Source organism: Selaginella moellendorffii, unplaced genomic scaffold, assembly GCF_000143415.4.
Source record: "Selaginella moellendorffii unplaced genomic scaffold, v1.0 SELMOscaffold_1, whole genome shotgun sequence".
Taxonomy (NCBI): Eukaryota; Viridiplantae; Streptophyta; class Lycopodiopsida; order Selaginellales; family Selaginellaceae; genus Selaginella; species Selaginella moellendorffii.
Window position 1 is genome coordinate 1,911,648 of NW_003314262.1, and position 14,321 is coordinate 1,925,968.

The following is a 14,321-nucleotide window of genomic DNA, read 5'->3' on the forward strand; positions in this document are numbered from 1 at the left end:
TTTAGTTACCTTTCTGTACTATATTATGTGAGCTTGCTCTTGGGCTCATAGGATGAATTAAGATGTTTTGTTTGTATGAGTTTGTGCTTGGGCTTGTAAGTGAGGCACATTAGCGACTCAAGCTTACACTTTGAGTTGGCAAGATTAATATTAGCATATCAGTGGTTTTATGAGTTGTTCCATATATCATAGGTGAAATAAACCTCCTATGGGTTTGCTATGAGTGGCAGATAGGCTGGTCTATAGCTATTTAGCACGACACTAGTGGATCCTTCTTAAGCATGCTTATAAGTGGATCAATCAAGATTGTAGGGATTAGTCTATTGGTTTAAGTAGTTATTGCCGTGTTCTTTCATAAACTTTTGTTAAATTGGACTAAAGGTAGTGCGAACATAAGCTTGAAGTTTAGTCAAAGATGAGACCGAAAAGAGAGTCCTCAAATACGAAAGATCAAACATGTAAATCATTTTCTCTTTTTGGAGGGATGATTTCTAACGAGTGTTAATTCATTGCTCATATTCACATCATGCAATCAAGAATCCCTACCTTGATACATGTTGGTTATGATAGTCATACAAATAGTGAGTCATAAAATGGGTAGTAGTGAAATGTTAAACCATTTTGTCTAGGTTTGCTATTAAAGATTTAGATTACAATATTCAATTCTTTTCCAAGGAACTTTGTTATTGTTCCTTGAGTAGCTTAGTGTTGGATTAGTTTTGAGTTTAGTTGGATAAAGAGTAGCATGAGCTTATCCGTGTTGTGAATAAAAGTTGGTGGTGTTCAGTGTTATAAATCTCTATCAATGGGGTGTGGCATTTATGTTGCATTTTGTTAAATTGAGTTGGCATTTGATACTCACATAAACCTTTGTAGTAATAGTATGATCATTGTTTGTGGTGTTGCTTGATTGATGATCAAGTCATTATAATACTTATATCATATCTATATAATAGTGAGTAATATGTTTATGAAGTTGTTTGGTTAAATGATGATCAACCCTAAAGTGGTTGATAGTGAAGCTAGTTTACTTGCACAAAGTAGCATTGTAGTAACTTTGACTGAATTCTTAATGGTGGTCTGTTATGCTAAGCTTAAGTTGGTATTTTGTTTCTTTAAGGGTTTGCCCATTATAGTATTGGAAAGGGTTATAACATTCACTTGCTATAATTTGTTGGTTTATCTATTAATATTTAAAGTAGATTATTAGATAGAGAAGGTGTGTAGTTGAGGCATTGACATTGCTAACACTTGTGTTAGTAAAAGTGGCATTATTTTTTTAAGCGATAAGGAATTTTTCTTAGACCTTGATTTTTCATATCATTTTATTTTGTTAGTGTTTTGGCTTCACATTGAATCTTGAAAGTGGTTGAAAAAGAATGTTAGTGCAATATGGATATCTGAAGATATGGTTTGCATGATCAAGCCTTGGATGTTCATTTAGTATTTTGCGGATGTCAGTGTTAGATGTTGGAAATATAGGCAACATGTTTGATGCTTAGACATACTGTTGGATCATAAGAATTTGTGTTAAGGTAAACCTATGTGAAGTTATTAGTAGGAGGAAATTAGTTGAGTCTTGAAAGTTTATATTTCTAAACTAAGAATCATTATTTCTCTAGGATGGAAAATTTTCCATAAATTTTCTTAGACTTTTCGAATGGCTGATTTATTGATCATTTTGCTCGAAAACCATTCCATTTTCAAAAACCATTATAAATTAGTGAAAGGGTTGGAGTTAACTTCGGTTGGCTTATACTTTAGTAGGTAGTTTATATAATGCAGTTCAAAAAGGACATTGATTTTTGGGGCTAAGGCAACTAAGTTGGATAGAATCTGGAGTTAGTGTAGAAAAATGGCCATTGTGATTTTCTAGAAAGGTGACCATTGTACCTTTCTTTTGTAGCGAAATGCTTAGTGGTAGATTGCACTTTGCATTTTGTTAAACTCTATTAAGGTAGTGAGCTTTGATTGATCTTGATTTAGTCTTGGTGGCTATACGCCTTGGTTGAGTATGGTGGTGTTTAGTTTAATTATTTGAGGTTAAGGTGTTAGTACCTATTCTATATCTTTGTCTATAAGGAGGTTGTGTACCAATATGAGTCCATCTTATAGTCTTCAATTTAGTTTTGACGAAGTGTTAGTCATGCATAGCTAGCCTCTTCAAAACATGCTCAGAGTTGTTGGCTAAATGCATATATGAGTTTATTGCAATTGAGTTAGATTCACATGGTCATTTTATCTAAGTTTGTCCATATTCCTATATCTTGTACTTGGGGTATTACATTCATGTTAGACAAGTATATAACTTAATGACGTGAATTTGTGTTTACATCTTATAAATGCAAGTTGAAGAATGGTTATTGGTTGCTTTATGACTAATGATTGCTTGTAGACTTCATAAAAAAATTTTGATACTTGCTTCGCTCAATGAAGATTTAGTAGTGATAAATTTGCTTTACCGAATGGTGTTGCGAAGGATCATGTTGTGAGCTTGCATGGTTCTTCCATGTTGGCATATCAATTTTTCTTCAATCAATATTATTTAGTTGCGTTTAATCCATGGTGTTAAATTACATTGATTTTTAGAGTGGTGAATCACTCCTTGATAATGTGTTATTTGTAACTAAGTATTGTTAAAGGATTGATCTCAGATACTAAATAAAGTATTTTTAACCTTGGCTAGTTTGGTTGCTAAAGAGCTTTAAGTGGTAATTCACTCTTATTTTCTTTTAGCTTTGTTTTGATGTTGATAGTATTGAAGTGATGTTTTATCGTTAACATTGTTGATATTAAGATTCAAGTCAAATGAAATGTCTCTCCGTAGGATTGTGTAGCGCATGTGATTATAGCATGAGATTTGGATATACTGTCACCATGGATCCTTAGAACCTTAGGGGATAAATGGGGATAAAATAGCCACTAAGGGCTCTATCAAGCAATTGCCCCTTTTTTAATTGGCTTAAAGGAAAATAGATAAGGTGTGTTATATGTGGTATTGGAGCAACTGGCACGGGTTCGATTCCCATTGATTAGTGGCTACTTAAAAATATAATATACCCTTGAGCAAGGTATATTTCTACCCCTAAATTTGAAATCGTATGTATTAGGCATCTATGCGTACGTCCTTCCTCTTGTGTGGAGTATCCACAAACGAAAGTATCCACTGTGGGACTGCGGTACGGGTGGATAACTAGTTTCCTCACATGGAATAGCTAATTTATACAATGGAAGGATTGGTAGATTTAGTGCAGAAATGAAAGTGTTGATTCCCTTAGTGCATGTGATTATGGGATGAGATTTTCCTTTTAGCTCAGTAGGGTCAATAGTCAATGAGGACATTGACATCTTTAAAGGGGGGGTAAGTATAGTGTATGTGATCATGGGATGAGATTTGGATATACTATCACCGTAGATCTTTGGAACCTTTGACATCTTTAAAGGGGGGGTAAGTGTAGTGCATGTGATCATGGGATGAGATTTGGATATACTATTACTGTAGATCCTTGGAACCTTGGGGGATAACTGGCGATAAAATAGCCACTAAGAGCTCTCTCATTAAGCAATTGCTCCTTTTCCAATTGGCTTAAGGGGAGAGAGTTAAGGTGTGCTACAGATTGATATTGAGTTTCATTAGTCTTGATACAAATAATATTGATGTCTATGCTATAGCTTTATGTTATTAGCATTCATGCATTTGCTAGTTAATAACTATGTTGACATTCAAATGAGCTAAGTGGTAAGTTGAGTTAGTTGTCTTCTAGATGAAATTGTTTAGTAAGGGTTGAGTTTTAGCTTTTCCTTGAAAAGTGATTTAGTCATGGACCATGCTAGCTTTACTAAAAAAGAATTAATGATCGATATTAGAATGTTTGGTTCCTTGTTGGATTTGAGTTGGGGATATATTGATTATTGATGATTTTTCTTATACTTGTTATAAAGTGAATTATGTCTTGCTATGAAAGATAGATTCATGGAGGATTAGTTGGTGATTATTTGTTAAGCATAGCCTTATTGTGCTTAGCTTTTGGATTGATGTAGAAATACCCTTCATTAGCTTTTGCATTATGAAGTTTGGCTTCTGGATATGTTAAGGAAAATATTGTGGGTTGTACCATAATTATTTTTTTAGCATTGAAATTAATTCATGCGAGACTTGTGATTATTGTCAGACAAGATTTAACTATAGGCTTCTTTGAACATTTAGCTCTTTGATTTTTATGCTTATTAGTTTAGTTGCTAAGAGTTGTTAGGGAAGGCATTTTGGCTCATTAATTCGATGTTGAAGTTAGTATTTGCATTTAGTAATCATTGGTAATGATTGACCATCATTTAAGATAGTTGATTATCTTTGTCAAAAGTGTTGCTTGATTATTATTGATATAGAATGATTTGGCATTCTTCAAGATGGTAAATTCTTTCTTCAATGATGATTATGCATCTTTCTATTGATAGGATAATTAATAATCTTTTCTGATAGTTAGTTATTATTTTAATAGCTTATAGCTTTTTGCATTACTACATGTTCTTTGTGGTTTTCTCTAGATTGGTTTCTTGGGTTGAGATATTAGTAAGATGTTGCTAATATTTATTTAAGTAATTTGTGTTCCTTTGTATTATTGACTGGGATCTATTTAAATTGGCTAGTGTGATAATTGGCATGAATGAGTGTTTATTAGTTTTATCGCATTTATTCTATTCTGTTGATTGTTCTCGAGTTAGTTTTAATAGATTAGGATGTTATTTCCTTTAAGTAATACATTCGTGACCATTTTTCTTATCTGTCAATAATATTTTGTCTTCTTTTAGTTGTTTTTCCTAAGTTATTTGGCATATTATCTATGATTTTGATAGTTAAGTTTTATCATTGAGTTTTCTTAATAATACACTAGCTATTGAATTTTGTTGAATGGTGTATCCTATATTTTCCAATTAGGACTATACTATAATTTTGGTTTATTATATGATAATTACTTAGAATAATTTTGTGTTTTAATCTAAGATTTATTCATTGATAATTAAGTCTCTTAGATATCATTGTCTCTAACTTTGATATTGTCCATTTATTTATCTTTGATTTTAGGCAGATTAGATTTAGCACTTCATGTGTATGGTGAAATCTATAGTCATGGGGTAGCTATTGTCGATTGGTCATATCACCCGCCTCTCTCTTGATATTCGTTATTTCGTTAAAAGGGTGTAACCGTGTAAACAACTTTAATTGCTTATTTACAATAATCTATCTAAACCTATTGATGGATTTGGTTTCTTTACTCATGAAGGTTGGGGCCTCTGGCTTCTCTTTCTATGTCTTTGTGGGTAGGGGCATATCACACTTTTGTAAGTTGAGTGACATCTACAGCAACAAGGGTGGTTGACTCTATTGATAATTTCTTTGTCAGTAAGGGCTAGAAGGTGTTTGAGTTGATAGCACACTTGCGGTAGATAAAGGTTATCTTAACTCATTTAAGCTGATGCATTTCTCACAAAGTGTGAATACCATGAACTTTTTCTAGAGTTGTTTCCTTGCTAGTGTTTTAGACAAGGACATCAATCTCCCCTAAAGGGGGGAGAGTGTCGCAAGTGTGACTACAAGTATCAAAATTTACGTATTGGCTAGTCCTTTCAGATATTTTTTCCTTATTGCCACGATAACAGCAAATCAATATTGCGAGATCCTTTATTAATCTCCACTCAAGTTAGTTGAGAAATTGATCAATAATTGTGTACTTAAAGCGGATAAATATAAGTGTAGCGCACCTGAATTTGGAGCCGAACTCCAAGCCCGTTGCGCTACGAAACGAGGGTCCGGTACAATCCCACGAGCACCAGCTCCCCGTATCCAGCGCCTGCACGCAAAATGGTGTCAGACGGAGTCTGGCACAATTTTGGCATACCGGTGGCCTAACGCGAGAAGGAGGGTACTCCACCGACTAGAGCAGCGTGGAGCTTGGGCTTAGACCCAAGCCGGACGCAGAACAAGGAGCGACACAGCCCAGCGGGAGCCAAACTAATGTCTCAGGTGGTCGGACATGCATTCCAACCACTATCCCTACTATACATTTGGAACCCCCCACAGCCCCCCCCCCTTGAGGGACACACGCTTTGGGCTTTCACCCCAAGCCTCCCTTAGTACCAGGAGTTAGTCTCTGGGACAAGTCCGAAACTTACTAAATATGGAATGTCCTTAGATTGCGAATTTGGACATGGGATGAACACCATTGTGTTCAGACCGATCTCTACATTCCGTAGATATGCCAAATGAGCTAATCTAGACACCTTCCATAAATAGCATTCGGGACTGAAATGAGACCAACACAAAGGGCGTGATAGCGAGGGTGTTTGGCAGACACGGTAAGCTATCATCCGGCGATATTGAGGGACTAGTCTCAATACGCGAGGGTTCTTGCCAAGCCAGTGCAAGACAGAGCAAAAGAGAACTAACAAGCCGGGCCAAGTATGCTTGGCTAAATAGACACTTAGGAATTCCTTCCTTATGCTCATCCGGCCAAGTACAGATGCTAAGTCCAGTTTACTAACACTTGGACAAGAGGGGCCAATAAAGGGAACCAGCAGTACCGACCTCCTACCGTCATGGCAGTAAGGAAAGAGTGCCCGTAAGGACTGGTCGACAAGTATCTTTCGATACCCGAAGTCACATTCGCGACACTCTCCCCCCCTTAGGGAAGATCGACGTCCTCGTCGATGTGTACCCGAGTCTAGCAAACCGTCAAGGAAACAACTCCGAAAGTTAACGGAAAGCACACTATGTGGGAAACACACCGACTTAAATGAGTTAGGGAACGACCTCTCCTCTACGTCCAAAGACGTTAAGACTCAGACACCCTCCGGCCGTCACCGACAAGGAAATGACTAACAGAGTTAACCACCCTTGCTGCTCCGAGGACCACTCGGCTTACAAAGGAATGATACATCCCTGCCCGCAGGGATATAGGGAGAAGGCCAGAGGCCCAACTTCCCCTGAGCAAGAAATCAACCCCGTCGGGAAGATTTAGATAACTACTATAAACTGGCAGATTAAGTTGTTTACACGACCACGCCCCTTTTCGAAAATGAGCCATCGAGAGAGAGGCGGGGACTTGTGATCAGTCTATAATAGTTATCCCCATGGTTATGGATTGGACCCATGCACCGAAGTGCCGAAGTCAGCCTGCCAAAACTGACCCAAGTATGAATGAACAAGAGAAACGACATTTTGATTTATAGAAATATATTACTTTATTGATTTGCAAGATTGATTACAAGATTTACAAAAGCTAATCTTTATTACGATTCTCATATGTCGTGACAAGCTCACGAGCATGTGTAAGATTACTAAGAGGCTCCCAAGTTGATTCACAAGATGGGTAACCTTTCCACTTAACGAGATACTCCCGACGTTTGGCACGCTTAAGCCAGCATGTACCCAAAATAGCTTCCACTTCATATTCAGGTTCACCATCCACAACTTCTGGTGGTGGACGAATCTCCGCTTGATGTGCATCATCCATAGTGTATTGAGCCAAGAGATTGGCATGAAATACATTATGAATATTGGACATCTCCACAGGAAGATCCAACTGATAGGATACATTACCAATGTGCCGCAACACCCGATAGGGTCCAATATATCTCGGCAAGAGCTTCCGAGACAGAGAACCCTTAATGTTCAAGTTTCGGGAAGATAGCCACACCTGATCTCCCACTTGATAGGATACATCCCGACGATGTTGATCCTTATCACGTCGATACCTATCTTGAGCTTTGCCCATCGCCTCAGTAGCTCTAAACCAACCTCGGCGTAGCTGCTCCGCATAAGTCTCAACGGCTGGGACCAACACCTCGGACATTGGTTTTGGTACAACAATCTGTTGAGGAACCCCACGAGCATTTCCTTGCAGCATCTCCCATGGAGAACAGCCGATAGCGCTGTGAAATGTGTTGTTATAACATATTTCTGCTGTATCCAAATGCTCAACCCAGTCGCGTTGGTCCGCCGCGACATAGTACCGCAGATAATCCTCAACTTGAGCATTCACCCGTTCGGTCTGCCCATCAGTTTGAGGATGATAAGCCGTACTAAACTTCAACTTGGTACCAAACAACTGGAACAGTGTGCCCCAAAACTTCCCCGTAAACCTTGAATCTCTATCTGAGATCATCTCTTCAGGAAGACCACGAACTCGCACTACTTCATGGAAAAAGAGCTTTGCTGCTTGTTTCGCATTCACTGTTCCCACAGTTGGAATGAAGTGTGCAATCTTTGACAACCGATCCACAACCACCATCAAAGTATCATAACCCTTAGACTTCGGCAAGCAAGTGACGAAATCAAGTGTCACGCTTTGAAATGGCCATGCCGGTACTGGAATGCACTGCAACTTTCCAGCCTGCTTCTCAGCTTTGCGCTTACATTGCTGGCATATAGGGCAGGAACGGACATAGTCCACTACATCGCCTTCCATACCAGACCAGAAAAATCCCTTTTTCAATGAAGCTAGAGTCTTTCGCTGTCCACCATGTCCCGCTGCCGGAACATCATGATGTTCCCGCAAAAATAACTGCTGAAGATCCTTAGAGGGAAGATACAATCTTTCTTGCTTATAGAATATAAGCTCATCCTGAACTGAGAAGTGAAGTTGCGCATTAGTGCGACTAGCAACTTTTGCTGCTTCGCTACCAGGGCTCTGCTTCAACAACCCCGCACGGCATAAGATTGCCTTCGCCAATGGATCACTTTCATATGAAGCCCGAACGTCTTCCAACCAGTCCGAACTGATTGCCGATATTGCCCGGAATTGAGCTTGACGACTCAACGCATCCGGAACAATATTGTCTTTACCAGGTTTATATATGATTTCAATATCATATCTAGCAAGCTTCTCTTGCCAACGAGCCTGCTTCGGCGTAAGCTTAGGCTGCGTAGCAAAGTAGCTCAGTGTGTTACTATCTGTATAAACCTTGGTATGTCCACCCAAGTAGTGTCTCTAGTGTTCCAGGGCCGACACTATAGCAAACATCTCTTTCTCATGCGTTGGCCATCTTTGTTGAGTCTCATCCAATTTCTTGGAATAGAACGCAACGGGACAACCATGTCGCCTTAGCGTAACACCAACCGCTTTGTCACAATCTTGCTGCAACACGGCACCGATAGCATAGCCAGATGCATCACAATGCACTTCGAAAGGTTTATCAAGATCTGGGATCCTGAGAACAGGAACCGTAGTCAAGATCTCCTTCAACCGTGCAAAAGCACGCTGGCAAGCTGGTGTCCAATGAAACGGAACACTACTCTTTGTCAACTCAGTCAACGGAAGAGCAATCCTTGCAAAATTGCGGACAAACTTGCAATAGTATCCTGCCAAACCGAGAAAGGAACGAACATCTGATACAGTGGTCGGGACTTCCCAGGACTTCACCGCTTCCACCTTCTTTGGATCGACCTCAATCACGCCACCACCAACTATATGTCCCAGAAAGTTTACGCGCAATTGACCAAAAGCGCATTTACTTTCCTTAGCATACAGTTTGTGTTCGCGCAATTTCTGAAACACCAGCTCCAAGTGTTTCAAATGATCCTCCAACGTCTCACTAAAGCCACGGACAAAGCCTACCAGATACATTAACGGATCAGTGTTTGCATTGACTGCAAGAAAATCTTGAGGAAAGCAACGAAAGTTACTCACCTCTTCTTCCTCATAGTCTGCATTGACCAACTCGTCAACCCCTTCGGCTTCACCACCACCGTCTTCCCTCATGACATTAACCCGAGACCTTGTCTTATGCTTGTTGGGACATTCCGAGGACCTATGTCCCGACTCTCCACAATGGAAGCAATGACCCACACTACCCGTTCCGCTAGGAGCAGGTTTTGTAGGTTGCTGTTGCTTGTAACCACCAGGAGGAGGAACAGAGGGCCTAGGACCAGAAGAAGCTGCTGGTGGTCTCCAACCACCACCACCTTTATTCACCGTAGCTTGTGAGCCCCCAGGGCGGTACCTACTTTCCACCCTTTGTTTCCGATCACCTTGCTTATTCCCAGAATTTTTATTCTTGTCTGAGTTACCAGCATACGATTGCTGATATTGTTCTATGAGCGAGTGACTAAAGGCAACTTGCTGCGCTGCCTCTTTACACTCCAGGTACGTCTTCGGCTTAAACTTCAAAATCTCATTTCGAGAAAGTGAACTTAAACCCTCCAGGAAATAACTCCGAGCATCTTCGTCACTCATATTTGCAATCATAATGCGCTTCTGAGCAAACGCATTAACGTAATGCATAAGGTCCCCTCGCTGCTTTAACCGCCGCAGCTCTGCGCGAAGTCTCAGACCAAGATCATCCGGCAAGTATTCTTTACGGATACGAGACCGCATCTTGGTCCAACTTCTAGTCTGCCCTTTTTCAGCACACACCTGGCGCCACCAAGTTTTGGCATGATCGGTGAGAAAGGATTGCGCGCACGCAACTTTCGTACGATCATCTACGTCTGCCGCTATGAAGTAGTTCTCCATATCGTAGACCCAGTCTTCCAAAACCTGATAGTCCCGCATGCCTCTGAAATTAGGTGGTTTCGGAGGCTTGAACTTTGAAACTCGTGCAACCGGGGGCGGCTGCAGAACCTCATCGTCCTCAGAACTTGAAGAGGAATCCGGTTGCTTAGGCTTTGCTGGTTTAGCTGCCTCAGCTTCTTTCTTCCTCTTCTTGTTCTCCTTCTTTAATTTGCGAATCTCCTTTCGCAAATTCTCGATCTCGACTTCATGAGCCGTGCGCTGCAGTGCTGCAGCATTTGGCTCATCCTCTTCCGACTCGGCCTCAGCCTCTTCCGCAGCATCTCTAGCAGGAGTTTCCTCCTCTCGATTCGCCCGTCTAGAGGTTTCAGTGTCATCAGCACGGTTCCGTTTCACCATCCCGCTAGCTGCATGCATGCCTCTATCAGTAACTGAACATGCATACAACGTCCTTACCGAATGGTGCAATCCAACTAATCCTACACAGGTCGCTTCGGATCTACTAGAAAAGTCTCTGCGTATGCAACTTGAGTCAGAAAATCCGACAAAAGTTGGATAGGAATCGCTGAGACAATCTCTCTGATACCAAATGTAGCGCACCTGAATTTGGAGCCGAACTCCAAGCCCGTTGCGCTACGAAACGAGGGTCCGGTACAATCCCACGAGCACTAGCTCCCCGTATCCAGCGCCTGCACGCAAAATGGTGTCAGACGGAGTCTGGCACAATTTTGGCATACCGGTGGCCTAACGCGAGAAGGAGGGTACTCCACCGACTAGAGCAGCGTGGAGCTTGGGCTTAGACCCAAGCCGGACGCAGAACAAGGAGCGACACAGCCCAGCGGGAGCCAAACTAATGTCTCAGGTGGTCGGACATGCATTCCAACCACTATCCCTACTATACATTTGGAACCCCCCACAGCCCCCCCCCCTTGAGGGACACACGCTTTGGGCTTTCACCCCAAGCCTCCCTTAGTACCAGGAGTTAGTCTCTGGGACAAGTCCGAAACTTACTAAATATGGAATGTCCTTAGATTGCGAATTTGGACATGGGATGAACACCATTGTGTTCAGACCGATCTCTACATTCCGTAGATATGCCAAATGAGCTAATCTAGACACCTTCCATAAATAGCATTCGGGACTGAAATGAGACCAACACAAAGGGCGTGATAGCGAGGGTGTTTGGCAGACACGGTAAGCTATCATCCGGCGATATTGAGGGACTAGTCTCAATACGCGAGGGTTCTTGCCAAGCCAGTGCAAGACAGAGCAAAAGAGAACTAACAAGCCGGGCCAAGTATGCTTGGCTAAATAGACACTTAGGAATTCCTTCTTTATGCTCATCCGGCCAAGTACAGATGCTAAGTCCAGTTTACTAACACTTGGACAAGAGGGGCCAATAAAGGGAACCAGCAGTACCGACCTCCTACCGTCATGGCAGTAAGGAAAGAGTGCCCGTAAGGACTGGTCGACAAGTATCTTTCGATACCCGAAGTCACATTCGCGACAATAAGGTAGGAATTCTTATATGTTTTCTTGCTAAGCAACTTAACTTGGTTTGAGAAACTCCTATCTTTGGCTTGCATTTACTAGTGTTGGGAACCCTTGTGATATTAAGCTTGGTCCTCAATATTCTCCAGATGATATCTTACTGTGTCTGCCAAACACCCTCGCTATCATGCACCTTGTGTTAATTCCATTCAGTCTCAATTGTTATTTATAGAAAGTGTCTAGATTTGTTAATTTGGCATATCTACGAAATGTAGAGATTATCCTAAATATAATAGTGTTGATCCCATGTCCACATTCGCAATCTAGAGCCATTCATATTTAGTAAGTTTTGAGTTAGTCCCAGAGACTAACTCCTGGTACTAAAGATGGTTAAAGGTGAAAGCCCTAAACATGCATTCCAAATGTATAGTAAGGATAGTGGGTAAGTTAGGCATGGCTAACCAATTTGAGGCATAGTCTAGCTTCAGCTTGCATACTTGTCCTTGTTTTATGTTCGGCTTGGGTCTGAGCCCAAGTTCCACACTATGTCAGCTGGTGAAATACTTATATCCTTATGTTAGACCACCAGTATGTTGAAATAGCTTCAAACTCTATTTAGCTTCGTTTTGTGTGCTAGTCTTGACATTGGGATGTTAGATATTTTAGGATTATTCCAAGTCACTTCGTGCTCTTGTCCCTTCGCTCCTTAAGCTATACACTCGGGAGTCATTCCATGCTTTGGTGCCATTGCTCCTTGGTTCTATAGTTAAGAGTTTAGCTTCATTCTTTCGTTTAGTAGCTTAATGCCCTGAAACCTGGGTTCTACGCCACTGTCCTTGGACATGTGATATATGGCACATGACATGTGATATATGGCATATAGAGGGTTTAGGTTCTGCTTCGTGATTATTTTATAGTAAATCACTATAAAATTAAAGGTAAAAACCATGTGTACTATATTTACGTTGTCTCTCATTTGATTATTCAACTCTATTTATTTGCCAACTAGGATAAAAATAGTTGTATATGATAAAAAAAAATTGATTAAAATGACAAGAGCAAAAATCATTATATTCCATAAATGTAATACATCTTATTTCTTTCCCTTAAGCCAGCTGGAAAAAAAGCAATTGCTTAATGAGAAAACCTTTAATGGCTATTTTATTTCCAAAGTTCTAAGAATTCATGGTGACAGTATATCCAAATTTCATCCTATAATCAAATATATGCTACAATAGATCACACAACAGTGTTATTATAATTATTGGGTGTCAAGTATATACTTAACGGGGCTAGAGTTAGCTAGGCACATTTCAACTAGATGCATTAATGATAAAACTTCACAGAAATTATAATCTCTAAAGCAATAATTAGTTTCAATTATAATGTAAAAAATTTTTTTGTTATAGATAAACATGAATAAGAAGATCTACCATAATCTGAATCGACTTATCAATGTAAGGACAAATATAAACAAGTACAAAAAGGTTATGAAAATGTGTGCAATATAAACAATTTCATTTCCTCTCTAAATAGAAGATAAAAGAAGTTCATCTCTCAAATACTAGTAATATATAGTTTTAGCTACTTTCTTGGTAACATAGATATTTTATGATACCTTCATTAATCTTCTTTCCAATCCTCTATCCAAGTTGAGCTCTTGATCTATAAAGTCCCACTTTCAAGTTGCAATGTATATGGTCTAAAGATTAGAGATAACTTGCAAAAATCTCTAAATAATTTCTTGATTGGTATCATGTTAATTAACCCTATCTAAAACTATTCTATTAGATATCTGTTAGGACTTGGTGTTAAAAGCCAAGAGGTCTAATCTCCCTAGACTTCGCTACACCTCCTTTTTAGGTTCCTTACCACTTAACCACCCTTGAGTTACTTCAAAAGTTCCATCATATTGTAAGGTAAGTTAATTTCCTCACCCTAACATGCTTAAACTTCACTTTGACTCACATTGACCACATGGTCAAAACTAGGTGCCTAACAATTTGGCCGCCCCCCCCCCCCCCCCCCCAAAAAAAAGTTCTTGTTTCCAGGATGAGTTTTACTCAAACTCCATTTTCCACAGCTATATACATTAAGGAAGTGTTGTGCCCTTTACTTAAAAAAAGTACACTTTTCAACTAGCTAACATAAAATACTAGATGAATTTTGGCTGGCGAAAATCCCCCTTACCAAAACCCTTTAACACTTTATATGGGCTAACAAATCTATGAAAAGTTTATTGCTCTTCCCATTCCCCAAAGGCACTAAGGGGTTTTGCCACTTACATAACAAAAAGATCACTTGCCCAAAAACAAAATCCCC